Source organism: Nyctereutes procyonoides, unplaced genomic scaffold (assembly GCF_905146905.1).
Source record: "Nyctereutes procyonoides isolate TBG_1078 unplaced genomic scaffold, NYPRO_anot_genome, whole genome shotgun sequence".
NCBI classification, from domain to species: Eukaryota; Metazoa; Chordata; class Mammalia; order Carnivora; family Canidae; genus Nyctereutes; species Nyctereutes procyonoides.
Window position 1 is genome coordinate 33,479,681 of NW_026575121.1, and position 6,000 is coordinate 33,485,680.

The window sequence follows — 6,000 nt, forward strand, 5'->3', positions numbered from 1 at the left end:
GCAGGTGCTTGGCTAATAGTCAGCCTCGCAGAACCCTCCTTTCTCTCTCCTCTTAGAGTTTGTCCGCCTTTCAGGATCTCTCCTTGTCTCCTGCCTGCCTTGAGGATTTCCTATATTCCTTTGTCTGCTAGTCTCTCTCTGAGAATCTCTTGCCCACCTCTTCCTGCTTCTTTTCTCTTCCCCCTTTTCATTTCTTTCCTCTCTGCCCATTACCACATGGACTCCAAGGTGCCTGAAACGTGGCTCATTGCCGGCTTTGCTGTTTTCAGCAATACTCTAGCTCTCAACACTGCTGTGGTCACCTGCTTTACTTTATATTCATGTCTTTGGGAAAGCCATTGACGATGAGAAAATCGACTATATTTTTGGAAAAGGTGTTAACAGCTTTCTTGATAATACATTTGTGTACATGGCTTTGACTCGCACAAACGAGTAGAAACACAATTCGGTAGAAAATGAATGAAAAAGAGCCTGTCTCTTATAATAGACATAACATAAACGATCATGTAGTTTACTCCCTCATAATTACACACACACACAGACACACAGACACACAGACACACAGAGAATGAAACTTTAGACCAATTCTTCATTTGTATTATACCGTAAGGAAAATTTAACTGAATTTTCAAATTCCTATAGTCTAATGAGGAGGTTTGTCAGCTTTAAGTTCCCATGATTATTTTTTTTCAAAAACTAAGATACTGCTAGGTAAAAATGCAGAATCAAGGCTTTCTGCACATACGTTTTATTTATATAAAGCATTTTTTCCGTTTAATCAGTTCTTGTAATTGCCGACGATAGGCAAGTCAGGTATAATTTTCTCTTGGTTATTGCACTCATATATTCATGCAAAAATAATAAAATGTTTTATTTTTCTTTCTTCACTTTACTGAAATTGGTGGCTTACATCATACTGAGAGGCCCACATGAGTATTTGTTTTTAAATTAGGACCATATTCTCAATTCGCTACACAATAAAGGGATTATACATTTAAAAGAACTGTATGCAATCAAGAAGAAATTTTAATTAATCACAAATAGAACTGGCCCAATGGAAATAATTTGACCCGACAGTTTGAGGTTTGATCAGCATAACACAGAGATTAAGAAGACTTTTGACCTGAACAGAGTCGGAATTGGTTCAGTCTGGAACTTTAGAAAGGGAAAACTAATGGGTTCAAATCACACAATATCATTGTTTCCCATAATGCTACCGACCCATTAGCAAACAGTGAGAAACTTGCTTAGTTTCTGTAGAAACCATACAGAAGCATGTATAGCTCCAGTCCACAATGAAGCAACAGAGATTACGCCATAACAAACTATAATCTTTCTCCCATGTTCTCCATGTGTAAAACACTGAGCCAGCTCCTTTGAAGCTCTAATTGACTGTCTGTATCAATTAGTGGCCTGATCACTTTCTAGCTTACATTTATGTTTCCACAGTAACCGATTGGCATTTGGAGGAGGATGAGAGTACTTACTGGGAAGTACTTAAACTTGTACAACAGAAAAGAATAACTGAAATTTTTAGCTATTTAGAGGAACAAGATTCAGCAACTCATATTCTGCAACAGCAACTTGGTGTGGAAAGCTGAAAGTTTTACACAGCTTTACAAAACTGAAATGGAATCCTTTACTAAAATAGCAACATGATATAATAAATAAATGGATTACACAGTAACACTAAGAAAAAATTCATCAAGTAAAAGCATTGAGAGTGAAAGACTTTGGTGATGGGTTTGAGAATCCTATGATAAAAAGAATGAATAAAGAAACAGGATACAAAAAAGGCAGAGTATATGGTGGGGCAAACATAGCTTGATGTCAGAGAAAACTAAGTTTGCTTCTCGCATGCCATTTTGTAGCTAATAAGATTTCTAGAAAGTGATGCAATTACTCAGAGCCTCAGTGTACCCATATGGTAAGTGGGGAGACTAGTATCATCTGAATGGGTCTATTGGGGGAATTAAATATGCTAATGCATATCAAAGACTCTTGATCATTCCTGTCCATGCTATGTGCTCTGTAAATACCAGATATTATTGTCATCACCATCATTTCAGGGGCTGAAAAAGAGAAAATGCAATATGATAACTAATGCTTAATATTAAAAATAAACAAAACCCACTATCTCCCTGAAAGATTATAGACTTTTTCTGTTACTTCAAAGGGCCAAACCAATTTCATCCAATGCACTGAAGTTATGATAAGAAAACTTTAACTTCATATAAACAAGTACTTTTCTATCATTTGAATGTAATGGAACCTAAAATCCACCTGATTGTGAGAGATGGGATGATGCTTACATTGAGATAGTGTGGGCCTAGAGTTTCCCTGAGCTAAAATATTTTATAATTACAATATTGCATATTGGAGTAAAAAGAAATCTACAGATAGGCTGACTTCCTGAAATGTTAGCTGATAAGTGCCAGTAATTACAAAGGTATCACCCATATAACAATGACAGAAAACTGCACATATAAAAATTTATAAGAAATGAACTTAACATAGGATTAACACTAATAAGATTATTGAAGTTCATACTAAAATGACAATAAACAGAGATTTTATTTATTATTTATTTATTATTTATTATTTATTTATTTATTTATTATTTATTTATTATTTCTTTATGTTTTATTCTGCATGAGTAACATAAACCACAATCTAGGAATTAGGAACTATTGAAATTGGATTAAATTGTTCTTGGTTCTAATTACATTGATTACAGAAAAATAATATGCATAGAAAAATAAAAATAAATAAAAAACAAACAAACAAATAAATAAATAAATAAATAAACAAATTATACTATTATAATTTGACATTCTGAAATCATACAAGTATATTATCAGTTATGGTAGCAATTAAAAGCCATTCAGCTATGAAAAAGATGGACAAATAATAATATAAGCTAGAGATTACATATAATTTCCAGATATAAAAATAGATTAAATTTTACTGATAGTAAATTGGTCAATAATTATGATTTTTCATAATTTTATGTCATTACAGTTCTGGAAAGTATAGTTCTTTCAAAAATCTATGAATGACTCCATATTTTTCATAGTGAATAGAAGGAACACATATAATCACTACATTTACTCTATCACCAATCAAAACCTTTGGTAATAAACTTCCTTAGTAAACAAGAAGGTACACAATTAGAAATACTATGTTTCTTGTACTGTCATTAAAAAGCAACCATAGGATATCAGTGTAGTTTATTTCTTTACATATGTCCAGACTCTGAAATTAAGCAGACGTTTTCATATAACTAATACACAAGGAATAATATGCTAGGAACCATTACATGATTTATTGGAGATAATGATAATTGTGAAAGTAAGAGGCAGGGGAAAACGTAAGACTAAGATATGAGGTCTAGTCATGATTTTGGCACTAATTAGGTGCAACTTTGGGAAAACTACTTAAACTTTCTGATTTTAATTTCTTCACAAAATAACCACTAGTTCTCTCAGATTAGAAACTTTTCCAAGTTAAAAAAAATAAATCTTCTAATATAATACATTATTTTCTCTGGGACCAAGTGAAAATTAATGTCCAACTTTAAAATATACTGTGTTGTTTTTCCTTACTAAAACCATGAATGCTTATTTGGTATTTAGGGGTCTAATTTTGAGAAAGATCTTTCCTTTGGAGATTGAAAGCCCAAGGTTTCCAGGTGTTGTAGCTAGAAAGTTGCAGAGGTAGAACGATTGGTAGAACCATTTCCTGAGGTTATGTCAGTAGGGAAAGGAGATCCCTTGAGCAAGTTGGTGCTATCTTTTCCCCATGTGCATTAAAAAGCAGCATGGTTTCACCTCTATGACTTCTCTGAGATCCCTTGTCAAATACAGAGCCTTCTGACTTCCTTAAATTTAAGGTCAACATTACTCATTTAGCCAATTCCAGGTCTCAGTAAAGTTTCCAAAACACAAAAAGTTCACATGAGAGAAGACATGTTTTTTCCAACATAATTGATCATAATTGACACTGATTTCCTCAGAGCACTTTTTTTGTCTATGGGTAATAGGATCATTAGCAGGAAGCACTCTTAAATAAAAGAGAAAAGAATAGCAATACACATTAAAAATAGAGAAAAACGTATGACTACTTCATAGTTGAATTATATTTCTCCCCCTAAAAAATCCTGACACACTATCTTTTTAGTCTTTGCTGATTTCTTGTGGTGTATAATTACTTTGAACTCTACCTCTGTACAGATACGTTCTGTAGGATTCACACAATGTAAGATTAATATAAATCTGCTTAGAATATTGTCACGGCCCAAGCTTAAACCAGTTTCAGGTATAAAAAAGGAAAAAATGTAATTGGTTTAAGATAGTTCTGGTTCACTCCATGGAACTGGAGTATTCTTGTTGTTTAGCAAGATATTGGCCCTGTCAAAGAGATAGAAATAAAGTTGGAAGGGAGGAAGTTGGGAATAGTTGTTGCAGAGATGCCCAGTGCGCTTGTTTCTCAGTTGTGCAAGACAGTGAAGAAAGCCCATGGTCTAACTGGTGTAAAGCAGGTAACATCATCGTTATCCACCTCTGATTTCACAAATTAGATATACCTTCCATAGGAAAAACAAACAAACTAGCATTTAGAGCTGTGTTTCTCAAATGCTACGTGATTGTAAATTACATGAGGATCTTTTAGATTGTGATTCATTATATCTGGGGTGTAGCTTGAGTTTCTCTAACAGCCTCCCAGGTCATGTCCGTGCAGCTGGTCCAGAGACCACATTTTGAATAGGAAGGCATGTGATGTCAATCTAACTTCACTTCCTTGCTAATAAACACCAACTGCTCAAAGAAAGTAATCACAGACAGTTTTGGAATTACAAAAGAAAGCATGGTTCTTTGAAGTTTAAGATGAAATCTTTTGATATCACAGGATGTTGCGAACCAATTATACCATTGCTATTTATATGTCTGTCATTGAATAGGATATTCTTTCAGGAGCCCAATGCATATTATTTTTCTGTAATCAATGTAATTAGAACCAAGAACAATTTAATCCAATTTCAATAGTTCCTAATTCCTAGATTGTGGTTTATGTTACTCATGCAGAATAAAACATAAAGAATGTAGAGCTTCAAATTTCTGTTTAACAAAGGAAGAATGTGGTTAATCTGAATAGAAATTAATGTATATAACTATTATTTTCTGAATTTTATGAAGAGTATTGAGCAATGATTAAATAACAGATTGGCTGGTATTTCTTGATAAAAATCTAATTCAAGCATTTGAACTATTTAATAACCTTAGCAACACAATATCCTATGGAGTTTTATAAACCAAGCTCAGGCCAGATGTTTTAGTAGACTATATTCAATTTTTCAACCTCTGGCTTTGAGCTACAATGCACAACAACTGGTTAAAAAGGAAATAATTTAGGCAATCAATATAGTTTAGTAGAATTTATTTTTTAAAAGGACTTCATAAATGTTACATTGAATTTACTTTCATTTTAATATTGTGAAAACATATTCATACATCACATCTCAAAATACGTGGGAAGTGAAAGAAAAGACAGAAACAATGGCTTAGGACCTGGTACATAGAAACCACTAATTCTATGTAGGATATCTGAAGATCATTTTTGAGAAATGGTAGCAGATGGTTTTGATACCCCATGTCACATTGGTAGGTCCACCTCTAATTTGAACTGTAGAAAGGGGGAAGAAGTCCCTGTTCATTGAATGCTTTCCATCTCAAATGTTTATCACATATTTTTCTAATTTTCTGCCTCAGGTTCTTCTCAGAAGTTATCTGTAGGAGTCTGCTCAGACTATGTGCAAATGCAGCCTGAAAGGTTGGAGAGACAATTTTCTGAAATCTTCTACAGATATATTTTGAAGATATTGCAGGTTCAGTTCCAGACCACCACAATGAAACAAATATGGAAATAAAGCAAAATAAAAAAGTTTTTGGTTTCCCAATGCATATGAAAAATTATGCTTACACTGTACCTTAGTCTATTAAG